Genomic DNA, 13,985 nt, shown 5'->3' with positions numbered 1-13,985 from the left:
AAAAATGGTTAGAGTTGTGGCAACTGACATTTAATGTGGATAAGTGCAAGATAATGCATCTTGGACATAAAAACCCAAGGGCAGAGTACAGAATATTTGATACACTACTAACCACAACATTTGAGGAAAGGGATATAGGGGTGATTATTTCAGATGACTTAAATGTAGGCAGACAATGTAATAGAGCAGCAGGAAATGCTAGCAGAATGCTTGGTTGTATAGGGAGAGGTATTAGCAGTAGAAAGAGGGAAGTGCTCATGCCATTGTACAGAACACTGGTGATACCTCACTTGGAGTATTGTACTCAGTACTGGGGACCTATCTCCAGAAGGATATTGATACTCTGGAAAGAGTTCAGAGAGTGGGTACAAAACTGGTTCATGGATTGCAGGATAAAACGTACAAGGAAAGGTTAAAGGGTCTTAACATGTATAGCTTGGAGGAAAGACGAGACAGGGGGGATATGATAGAAACATTTAAATACATAAAGGGAGTCAACACAGTAAGGAGGACACTATATTTAAAAGAGGAAAAACTACCACAACAAGAATACAGGGCAAAGGTTTAAAAATAATATCAGGAAGTATTACTTTACAAAGAGGGTAGTGGATGCACGGAATAGCCTTCCAGCTGAAGTGGTAGATGTTAACACAGGCTATAAGGCTATCCTAACTATAAGATAAGGCCAGGGACTAATGAAAGTATTTAGAAAATTGGGCAGACTAGATGGGCCGAATGGTTCTCATCTGCCGTCACATCCTATGTTTCTATGCTTGTGGGGCCCCCGAGCGTGCCCATACGGAAAGACTGCTCTTTATGGAAAAAATAGTAATTTGAACATAATAATCACATCCACAATCTGGCAATACAGGTTTGAAACCCTTGCAAAGTATAGGAACTGCATTGGGAAACATCAATTTTCTTGAGGAAAATCCACCTGCTTTTGCAAGTGAAATCCAATTATTATTATTATTATTATTATTATTATTATTTTATTTTATTTTATTTATTTTTTCTAGTTAAATGCTAATTTATATGGTGTTTGTACGAAATGATTTCCATTAAACTCGAGAATTGACATCTAATATAAGGTCTCTGCAAGAGAACAAAACTGGGCAATTAACAAAGAATTTATAACAAGAGCAACATTTACCTGTGGTACAAAATGTTTCTGAATATTTAATTCAAATCCTGATTCATTTTTAAATATAGGACCTGCAGCTTTCTCTTTCATTGCCGCCATGTTTAAACCACACCAAGACGTCAAGAGGCATCATTCATTGCTGAGCCTGTGCTGTACCAGCACCATGTGAGTAGAAATCCCTATACCATGCTACTCTACACCCCCATGTTGCTGTACTATAACTATAACTCCCATGGCTTTCTGGTCATCTACTCTATCTCTATCTTTATCCCTATAAGTTGTAAGCCTTCAGCATCTGGGAAGCCAGAGTTTGATATCCCTACTCTATACTCACTAATTGTTCATATGCATACCTTCCAACTGTCCCTATTAAGGAGGGACAGTCACTATTTTGTGTCCAAATCCCTCTGTCCCTCTTTTCTCTGCTATTGTCCTTTTTTCAAGGAGCTCCATATTGTTTGTGTCTGAGTGTAAAATAGCTGCATACATTTCTAGTAAGTCAACTAGCCACACCTAAACTCAATCCCAAAATTAAAGTATCATTCTTTGTCCTTTTAACATGTTGAGAGGTATGCATGTGTGATAATACTGTATTGTACTCTTTCTGTACTTATGTCATGTTACAGTTACTAACTACCATAGAAGAATGGGGTATATGTTTTCTTTTTCGTGACCTAGCTGTTATTTAGAGGATATGGTAAAGACCTAATTTCAGCCACTTGACAACCCTGTGTCCACATGGAGTGTCCTCCTTGTTTAAAACTGACAGAGCAATATAGAGAGTGGTGTATTTTGAATTTGTGCTGCCCTAGGCATGGCGAATCTCGGGCACCCCCTAATCAAACCTCTTCCTGTTTTAGGACCAACACGCAATTTGACTGACAGACATACGGCCTCACTGATGCATGCACAGATATATACATACTCTTTGGCGCACAGACTGTTTACCCAGCACACACTTTCACTCCCACTCACTGATACACATGCACTGACATACACTCACTGATATACACACACTCACTGATTTGACACACTCTGACAGACACACACAATCACTCAGAACCACAGAAACACATATTTACTCGTTGATACACTCACTCACTCAAAGACACAAACACATTCTGACTGACTCACACTCACTGACAAAGCTTGCTGAAGTGATTATGGTTCCAGGAATGCCCTGGTGCCCTCATACAGTAAGTTGACAAAAATAAGAACTCTCAGTCAATATGCTCAACCTTTAGCTCACTTGCAGAGCTTCCAGGTGCTGAGGAGGTGTGAGCCAAGGTACGTTGTCAAACCATTTGTGTCCCACCTTTGTTTCCACAGGAGCAATGTATTTATTAAGTGTCACTCATTAACTTTAAGCTTTTGTGTATGTTTTTTATTTTTATTTTAGAGGGATGAACTATTTCTGGATCCTCATATTCTTGATTTCTTTTAAGACAGGTATGGTATTATGTGTGAGTCTAGAATGAATGCGGTTTCCATCTATAAAGAGTTAATTCATCCCTGACATACATAGATATAGTCACCCATACCAGCATTTCTACAATGCAGTGAGTCAGTACACCCACTCTGTACAGCAAAAATTGCCCTTCCACCCCTCACCTTCCTCTATGACAGAATGAATATCTGCCTCATCTCCAAAACAAATTGAGCCCCATCTCTGTGATAGGGTGAGCCTCTATCCATGCACACCTGAGTGAATTAAAGATTTGTTTTCCCCTTCTATTACAGTGTGCTTCTGGACCCTCTGTTCTGTAACAGAACTGTACCTCTATAACTGACTTAATTATTTATTGTCCGATTTTAAACACCAGTCAATATATATAAAAAAATGTTTTTAAAAAAATGTGTTATATAGAGGGCAATGAAAGAATTCTTATGTCTGTCAATTTATTGCAATTTATCTTACAAGACCCATCCATGACTTAATGGGATCCTACAGTGTCACAAAAACAAAGCCGTTTTCCTGGCACTATAGGGTTAATAGGTCCCCCCTTCAGCCATTTACCTGAATCCAGCGCCGGTGTCCCTCGACATCAGTTGGCGGGGGACACCTAATGCGCATGCAGCACTAGGTGCAATAGGGACATTGCACCCAGACCAGTTCAATGAGCTGAAGTGGTCTGGGTGCCTACAGTGTCCCTGTAATATAGCTGACTTCCCCAGTTCCCCCAAACGGCATAAGTTACACTAGTCATGCTCTGACTTCTTTTAGGCATGCTCTCACCGTTCTGAATATATGGAACAGGAAGCCCAATTATTCAGCTCCAGATTTTTATTATTGTTTTTGGTTATGACCCAAAGCATAAAATTGTCTCCTGACCACTAATTATCATTTAGCATACCAAAAGTGCACAAGGTCTGCTAAGCAAACTTAGCCAAAATTTGTGTAGAATATTGTGTAGATCATATAAGGCGAGTCCATCGTATCTGCCATTTAATGGTCTCTGTCCAGTTATTCATCCTAAATATTGAACATTGCAATATCAACCAATGTGCTTTAATTTTTTTTAGGGTTGATATATTCATCAAGCTGCACTAGTTCAAACTGTGAGCTAATTCCAGGTAAGCCAGGATTTTATTACTCAAAGTATTTTTATTAATGCAATAGTGGAATGCATACAAATTGTTACCTAGTTCTGTCACTGTCATGTTTTTTGTTGTTGTTTATTGGGCATTTTTAAAAAGCTCTGGATGTAATGCTTCACAATAAGCAGTTTCTTATTAATTTCTTCAAACCTATCATTTAAAAAGATTGGTTTGAAAATCCGTTTTCCTGGACTCTAAATGCATAGTTGGCAGTCAAATTCTAAAGTGAAGAACTCGTCTTTGCCACATGCACATACATCTTCCATTGTTAAATATGTCCGAATTACCGTAATAAAAAAAAAAGTCTCAAACCATGATAGCGGACAAAGACCCCACCAAATAAAAGGAGTTGGCTCTTTTTGCTTCCAGTGTTTCAGAGAAATCCAAATGTAATTTAAAAAAATAGTACATACATTTATCAAACAGAATTTTATAAGAATGGAAGTGAGCAGTCCTTCCCACCACCTTTTTCACTGTTAAAATTAATGTTGATGGTTTGTTGTAATTTTTGATAAGCTCTGTGTCTGACAGGAAGTTTCTTGCATATCAGCCCGGTTGAGGTTTTTGATCAGATTTGGTAGGATCCAGCTATAAAACCAGTATTAACTACCCAAATATGGTCTATGGAAGGCAACTGTTTGGGTGGGGGTATTAATAACATAAGGGGGGAGGACATGCCACTGTCCACTCCCCAATCTCTTAAATGTTGGGCCCCTAACTCTAGGTTAGGGGGTCTAATAGCCACTCCCCAATAACATAATGCCCTAGCTACCTCCTTCTTTCTAATAATAGGGAGGAGCCAATAAATCTAACTCCTGTAAAAAAAAAAAGTAAAAAAAACTTCCCTTCAGACGTCTTCTATTCTTTATCCCCTAAAAAGGCTGGAAATATTCCCAAGCAAGTCTTCTGAGAGCTCCCTGATTGGTTGGCTTCCTTTTTATTTTAATAGTGGGTTTATGTGATTATTTTATTATTTTTATTTGTTATTATTTAGCCTTTTGGGGGGCTGAAGAAAAGACTCCTGGTAGCAAGTATGAGCTTTACTTTGAACTTTTTTTTTTTACATGTTAGATTTATTGGCCTCCCACACTACTATTTGGGGAGAGGCAAGGGGCTTTGGGACACATAGCTACCAGGAAGGGAGGGAGGAAGAGGATCCCCAAACTTTGTGGAGTGGACAATAGCATATCCACCCCATAAGTAAATGCCGCCACCCAAAGCTCGGGGGTGAACAAAGGCACCTTTTATCAGCTCCTACCTGCCACCAATAAGTTTGACAGAGAGGACTTTAGCAAGTCCCACCCATGTTTGTTTTTTAATTATTTTTTTTTTGTAGATGTCCCACTAGCCATGGGTGGTGGCAGGGGTGAAAGGTAACCTGTCCAGCACTCCATTAATTAATTTCTGCTCCCACCCAATGTCCATGGATGGTTTTACAAGAGGTCCAATGACAGGTTCCCCCGCCCAATATTAAAATCCTAATTGTAGTGAGCTGAAAATCTGAATGCTAAAATAGTCTAGTTGTGACTATATCTAATTGGACAATATGTCAAAATCCTTGTACACTATTAAAATATTTCACATATAAGGTTTCTATTACACTTCTCCATGTTCATCTGTTAATGTAACCTGCAACTCATTAACAGGAACAGTGCTAAGTTCCTTAACCAGATGGAACAAAGAGGTTATTTCTTCTCCGGAGATTTCAGGCACTTCACTCATAAATAAGAACTTGCTACAGGGAAGTATATATAGAAAGTAATATATTCACTACTTTATTTTAGAGATGTGTATTCACTGACCCCTCTACATCCGTGTCAAAAATACCCATCTTCCTTCACACTTCTCTTCCATGTAACCACTTTACCCTTTCCCAAGCATCAACCATAACACAATCCCATCCTTCACTCATTTTCTGACACAATGCTAAATGTACCCTGCCGGCTTTGTGTGACCTTTTCCTCCAATCTCTGCCTTATTCCTTCCTTTTCACTCCTCCCATACAGCGATAGCTGTTTTTTTCCTATAATAAAGTGTCCCTGTATCATTATAACAGAAACATATACCTTAAGCATATCATAATGAACCAAATGATATGAGCTTTGCTTGAAAAAACTCCTAAAAGATCTTATTCCAGTGGTATACTACCTCTGTACATATGAACTGTATGATCCACACTTCTTCTGACATATGTTGTTGCTCAAGTGGACCGTGTGGAACATTCTACCACATCTGGTGGACTGCTCCAAGCTAGTAACTTTCTGGGTGAGGGTGTGTTCACTCTTGCAGGATATCTTTCACAGAGCTTTTGACCTTGACCTACAGAGGTTTTAACAATACACCAACAGAAGCTATTTAGCAAGATTAAACTAGCGTCTCAAAGGGCCCTTGCTGCCTATTGGTTACAGGACATGCCCCCAAGAGGGAGGTTCTAATGATTAAAAATTAACATTAAGCAAATTGATGAACTCACGATTATTGTCCAGATACCTATGACAGAGTGCTTGTACCCAAAGTGGTACCTCCGCTGTAGATTCTCCCAGGTTTCATAGTGAAGCAGTGATCCATGTATTCCAGCCGAATCGCCACTGGGGTAAAGTTAATAGGCAGCGGTCGGTCAACTCTCGGGAGTTCCCATACGAAAACTGTAGCAGAATGGATTAGCTATAAAATACTTATTTCCCTTTTGTTTGGCTGTCCGCACCACCCTCTGTTTGTTTCCTGAACAGAATATGTGTGCTGCCCTTTTATAACCCCACGAGCACCGACCATTACTGGCTGTTAACTGCAAATGAACAATTATCTTTAAGTGCTTCACCTGGGTGGCCACCATTCGTATATACGAACACATGTGCTCAAAAGAATGGCGGCCATTTTTTCTCCCAAACGCAGGTAGCGGTACATGGTCGTTGAGTGTACGAAACTCTAAGGCAAATATGCAACCCCGCAAATGCCGGAGAAACTTGTACCACTGACCGTACAACTTCCGTACAACCGTACAAAGTTAGGAGAATGGCATTAGGGGGAATATAACTACCGAAGCCAGGGGGAGCATTCATTGGTGTTCATACAGGAGCCCGCAAAAGAAGACCGGCCATTGCTTCTGTTTCTGTGGAACTTTTTTGGGCTATCATCTGGTGGCCGGCCGGTCAAAACCTTACCCGAATGGCGATTCAGTTCTACCGAAGGGATCTGAGAGCTATTTGGACAACTTGAGCACTCAGATCCGAGCTATTTAGGGATATGACTTTTGTGGGGATCCTGTATAATTTTGACATGTTTTGGGAGTGTTTTGCATGATTTTGTATTATGTCTTGTGGCTGAGAGATAATTGAGTTGGCTTCTTTGGACTTAATTATCTCCCAGACACAGAGACGCCTGGGAGTGACATGTACCTCTTTCTATGGAGACCCCATGCTGGGGGTCTGTGCATAAAATGCAGAGTGCAGCATAATAAACCTCAGTTGACTCCCAGAACTATGTGTCGTCTAGTTGCTGGGGGGGGAAGGGTTATAATCACTACAGCGTTTCTTACAGTTTCGAGGAAGAATCAGCGGAGATACCTAATTGTGGTAACAGAGCTCTGCTACAAAAGCAAATGAAGGTTCCCCCTGGCTCGTAGGGAGTGAATGATCTCTTTGTTCGGAAGTGTCTCTTCACCGAAAAGTGCTCTTCTGGCTTGTCTGGGAACGAAGTAGGCAACGGTACGATCGTCCCCGGGGTTTGCGAGGTCAGGTAGCCGAACCAGAGTTCCATACACTCGATGACGAAGTACCGCTGCCTGCGTTCGGCAGACAAAACGGCCACTATTTTCTGTAGCACGTGTTTTCAGTTATACGAATGGCGGTCACCCAGAAAGAGCACTTAGGTCTGTGGTTACTTTGTAGTTAACGAGCCAAGGGGGTCAGTGTTTGCGAATACCGAACCAGGGAAAAACACTGAGTTTGGGGAAACTTGGGAAAACTAAATAGGGGGAACTCTTCGCAATAGATGAGTAATAGTGAGTTTGTCACAATAAAACCACTTAATTTCTCAAGGTATGGAATCCTTGGATTGACGCAGTGTGTGACTAATGCGACCCAAAGTCTTATGCTTTATGGGCTTACTCCTCCAAGGAGTTCTCATTCCCTGTGTTTTCTCTTTTTTTTTTTTTGCTTTTGCTCGTCACAATTTGTGTGAGTTAATAAAGAATTTTTAAATAATAAACATGTCCGTATGGTAAAACTATAATGATGTTGCAGTCCTGCTACACAGCATTGTAAAGGATGCACAGGTTACAGTACTGTACACCACCCTGTAGGTTTAGGAAGACTTAGGGTGTGAGGTTTAGGATTAAGTAATCTTTAAAGTGGCGAGTGCTTAGGTTTAGTGGGAATTAGGGGTTAACATAGGGTTATGATTGGGGACCCTTCACGGCAAAGGGTATCTGCCACTAAGTGGAGCTAAACTCAAGAGGCAGGCAAATGCTCAGCGCATCTGTCTTGAAAATACTTCACATTGAGCTGCATTGGGAAGTGATTGTACAGCCAAAGTCTGGGTGAGGAGGGCTTGCAAAGGCTTCAGGCTAAAAAAGATCTGCAGCGTTTGCAAGCTATTTTAGATATATCCCCAATGAAAAATGCATAATTAAATGTTTAAATTTGGAGTATATCTACTAAATATTTTTTTATGTTTTGGGCAGTGGAGTGTCCCTTTAACCCCTTAACGACCGCTGACGGTTCAGGACCGTCAGCGGTAAAACGTGCGTTTGGACCGCTGACGGTCCTGAACCGTCATAACGGTTTTGGGCTACTTACCTGATCGCCGTCGGTCCCACGGCGGCGATCAGTGCTCCACCCGGTCCAGGGGGGTTGCCTGTCTGCCCAGGCAGTCCCCCTTCGGCAGATCAGGACCCCACGGCCATGTGATCACTCGATCACATGACCGCAATAGGTGTCCATGTGTCTGCCTGCAGGGGGACTGTCTGTGCTGACAGGCAGTCTCCCTGCAAGTAAAAAATCCAAAATAAAGTGTAAAAAAAAAATCTGTGTAAAAAAAAAAAAAAATATGTGTATATATATGCTATATATACATGTATTATATCTATATATACCTATATATAATATATGTATATATATCATATATATAATGTCACACTAAGTGTATTTTTATATTTATATATACGTATATAATTATAAAAATACACTTATATTTAAATTACACACGAATATATACAATATATATAATAACTATATATATGGTATATATATATTATTATAAAATACAAATAATATGTTAATAAAAATAAATAACAAAAAATAAAAATAATTTTTAATAATTAAAAAAAAATTATATATATATATTCAGTTTTATTCTAACAGTATTTTGATATTGATATATATATATTTATATCAAAATATACTTAGAATGTAATGATATATATATCTATGTATAAATAAATAAATAAAAATAATACGAAATATACATGTGTCCACATACATAATTACATAAATAATTTCATAAATATACACGTAGACGTCAAATATATAAATATGTATATATATTAAAATTCTACGTGCATATTTATGTAATATTTTTACCTAATTAAGTAATTTTAATGATTGCAATTTGAGGGACCTGCCTGCCAACCCAGGCCAAAAGTACAGATAATTTAATTTGCTAGCACTGTGTTTAACCCTGTAACTTTCTATGACACCCTAAATCCTGTACATGGGGGTACTGTTTTACTCGGGAGACTTCGCTGAACACAAATATTAGTGTTTCAAAACAGTAAAACATATCACAGCGATGATATTGTCAGTGAAAGTGAAGTTTTTTGCATTTTTCACACACAAACAGCTCTTTCACTGAGGATATTATTGCTGTGATATATTTTACTGTTCTGATACACTAATATTTGTGTTCAGCGAAGTCTCCTGAGTATAACAGTACCCCACATGTAGAGGTTTTATAGTGTTTGTGAAAGTTACAGGGTCAAATATAAGGCTTGATTTTACTTTTTTTTTTTTATTGAAATTTGTCAGATTGGTTAGGTTGCCTTTGAGAGCGTATGGTAGCCAAGGAATGAGAATTAGCCCCATGATGGCATACCATTTGCGAAAGAAGACAACCCAAGGTATTGCAAATGGGGTATGTTCAGCTTTTTTTAGTAGCCACTTAGTCACAAACACCGGCCAAAGTTAGCGTTTTTTGCATTTTTAACACACAAACAAATATAAATGCTAACTTTGGCCAGTGTTTGTGACTAGGTGGCTACTAAAAAAAACTGGACATACCCCATTTTGAATACCCTGGGTTGTCTACTTTAAAAAATATGTACATGTTAGGTGTGTTTCGGGGATTTATGACAGATAACGGTGTAACAATGTCACTATTGATACATTTAAAATATATATATATTGAAACAGCAATTTCCTACTTGTATTTATAGGCCTATAACTTGCAAAAAAAAGCAATAAAGCATGTAAACACTGGGTGTTTTTAAACTCGGGACAAAATTTTGAATCTATTTAGCAGTTTTTTTCATTAGCTTTTGTAGATAAGTAAAAGATTTTTCAAGTAAAAGTCCAAAAACATGTTTTTTTTTTTATTTTTCACCATATTTTATTATTTTTTTTAAATACAATATATGACATAATATATATACTGGTATGTAAAGAAAGCCCTTCTTGTCGTGAAAAAAACAGTATATAACTTGTATGGGAACCGTAAATGAGAGAGCGGAAAATTACAGCTAAACACAAACACCACAAAAGTGTTAAAACTGCTCTGGTCCTTAACGTACAAACATCGCAAAAACAGGCCGGTCCTGAAGGGGTTAAAGGAGTGCAGGTCCTTGCGTGCCTCCTCTCATGCTGATGAAGAAAAGGTGAGGGAGAGAGCCTCACAAGACCTGGCCGCCAAGCAGTAAAACATGGACTAGACTTTAGAAGGTTCAGCAGCAGGCTAAGAGAATATTTAACCCACCCCCACAGGCCAGACCACTCTGACTACACAAGATATGCAGCAATAAAGGCTTATTTCAGCCTCTCATAAGTGAAATGTGTCTGATAACTCTCTAGATAATAACAACATTGGAATGAGTGCGGTGGACTTTTATTTTCCAAACTACAAAAGCTGTGCTCTGTCTAATCCTCAAGTCTTTTTACCACTAGTATACAATACATAATTCAGGAATACATAGACACAGCACAACCAAAATTACATATACAGTATTTCATTAACAATATAAACCTCACATATTTCATTCTAGCTATGCTAACTATCCTCACTATATATATATATATATTTGTAATTTGTAAAGCTAAATGTATATATACATTGTTTATTTTATCAATATACAAATAATTAAGGTCCCTAAGGATTTGCAACAAATCTGTTTTATGATAAAATTTTGTGTATAATAGAGATTGCTATATAATAATCATTTATTTAGTACCAAAATATTTCACAGCGTCCTACAATTATAGAAAGGGGATATTCTGGGTAAAGAAGACCCTGTTCAAACAATGAGGATCTCTGAGCATTTAAGGCAAGCAGATGTATATCGCTAGGTGTCTTACCCAAGGACACTTACTGGTGAGGTGGCTTGACTGGGATTTAAACCTAGCTTTGTCAGTTCTAAAGCAGTGATGTGATGGTGTGCATTCGTATACTTCGTGTAATGTACTACAATCAGTGTGGGTTTGGAGAAGCTGTTACTAAGTAAATCCCAGTTTACATGTAGAAAGTGATCCCAAAAATGGTACAGCTATGATTGTGGTAGAAACCAGATTCGTTTCATAATTTATGAAAATGCAAGCTCTTGTTAGGTTGTAGATGCAGCAGAAGGTCACATAAATAGTAGTTCCCTTGTGCTGGACATAATATGACACACAGAAGCATGTATGTTGGTAATAGCTGAGTTTTGGTTCCTGTAAATAGTTATTTTGATAACGGTCTCAGTACCTTGGACATGATATGACACGTGATAATGGGTCATAGTGTCCTGTTATTATCAATAACTGAGAATGACTTCCACAAACACCACAGCTGAACAGGACTGCTGTGATTTTCCAAGCGAACATGTAGATTGCATATAACTGTGTTTGAATTCATTTCTTAATGTGAAATTAAAATTAATATATGAATTTAATTAGCTGCTGGTCACTACTAAGTTTATTTGCTAACACCAATAAAAATAAAGTCTAAAACGTAGTGTACTTTTTTTGGTAGCCTGCCTCATGTCCTCTCATTTTTCTTTTGATGGCTACAGGACTTTGGTGCCACCCTCTGTTATATAGTGTGGAGTTTTGGTGACTTATTTCATTTTTAATGGCTAAGCTTTGTGTTAAAATTTTTTGTGCATCTACATCCAAATGACGCCAGCATTAAAGCTCTCCTGGGGCCATATAAAAGTATTCTACAATATGATGAGTCTACAAGCCGTAACATAGAAATGTGTATCTATTTTGTTTAATTCAAATTTTGAAAGCAGTTTTTGTTTGTTAATGCTTAATGTGCTTTTTCTGTTCTTGCTCTATGTACAGGTGATACACACTGCAGCCGGTTCCCACTTACAAGTTGTTTTTACTTTTTGCAATTGCAGATGGTTCTTGCTCTACCTCCAGGTGTTGCTGACTCCAATAGTACATTATTCTCACAGTTCATTAGTGCTCCACTCTCAGTTTGTTCATGGTACTTTCCAATCTATTCACTAGTAATACTCCTTTCTAAATAAGCCATTTATTCAAATTAGCTTTGAAACCCAATAGTTAACACATTACACATAACACATTGCAAAGTAGATTCTGAAAAAAACACATTCTTGGTGTAGACCAACATTTCTGAATACTTTTTAGATTACATACATGGCTTTAACCTGGCCCCAGATTACATATATGGCTTTAACCTGACATTAACATTAGCTCCGTAACCCAATCGTCAATAGTTTATATAACACATTGCAAAGTAGTTTCTGAAAAAAACACCTTCTTTTATTTATTCCACCGTCTCCCAGGACTTCCTTGGGTGCATTAGACCTGGTGAATTTATTGTGCTATTTCATGAATTGGGGGTCCCTCTGAATTGGCATGTGGTATTGGCTTCCCACTGTGACGGACTGCCAGGCACCCCGACTGGGTGCCTCTGCCAATTACTGCTTCCTAGTACCTCTGGGTACTTCCAAGCACTCCACCAGACACCATCAGTACTGTAGACCCTTAGCCACCGCAGCTTGGCTGGAGTCTCGCTGTCCTCCACCCACCCTGGACCCTAGTCAGGGATCCAGCTTCCAGTGGATAGACCTCTCCTACTCCAGAGAGTATAGCAGGATAGCTCTTACAAGAGCTAGTGATATAGTTTGTATAGCTGTTCTCTACAATCACTAGACGAGGCTCTGTGTTGAGGGTGAAGTTGAACTGCTTAATGGCAGCCACAACTGACCTTATATGAATGTCCCCATGCAAGGGGTTTTCTATAACATATTCCAGGGGCATTCCCCTCTGAACCTGAGAGGGGACTGTGACAAAGTACACACTGTAATTACATTGGCTCTCAGGTCCAGGACACTTCCACTCAAAACAGGATAACCCCTCCCCTGTGCCTGAGAGATAATTGAGTCAGGGACTGTACTAAACTCAATTATCTCCAGGCACAGAAAATCTATATTTTACAATAACCCAAAAGTACCCCCAAAACACATGGAAACCCCACAAAAGTCATATCCCCTGACAGCCTCGATCTGGGGGACCAACATATCCAAAAATCACCCAAATCAGTTCATGGGTTTGGGATTTGCATAGAAGTCATAATTTTGACTGACCGTGCACATGGTCCGATGTCCAAAACAGTTAAAGGGAATTAGGGCCAACGGTCGGTCTCTCTTTCTGGAGTACAAAAGTACATGAAATCACATACGTTTTTAAAGGGCCCATAGTATTTTGTCAGGAAGCTGGCAAGCAGGCCCCTCCAAGAAAACGTGGCAGAAGCATTTCTGCCACACACTCCTCCAATATTAAAACCAGAGAGCCAGAGGTTCCTTAGCTTAACAAGCTGAGTTTAGCTGACTTGCTAAAAGTGATTTTGAGTGCTCACAGCTAGCGAGTCAAGCCCTGCATTCCATTCAAAAAATGTTTCTTAAACTTTCAATGGTGGGGAGGGAGGCTGCCAAGGTACCCCTGGCAGGGCCGCCATCAGAAATTGTGGGGCCCCTAACACAGCTCAAGGTCTGGGCCCCTGGGTGCCCGCCTCCAAGCCCCGCCTC

Source organism: Pelobates fuscus, chromosome 5, assembly GCF_036172605.1.
Source record: "Pelobates fuscus isolate aPelFus1 chromosome 5, aPelFus1.pri, whole genome shotgun sequence".
NCBI lineage: Eukaryota > Metazoa > Chordata > Amphibia > Anura > Pelobatidae > Pelobates > Pelobates fuscus.
This window is presented reverse-complemented; position numbering follows the sequence as displayed.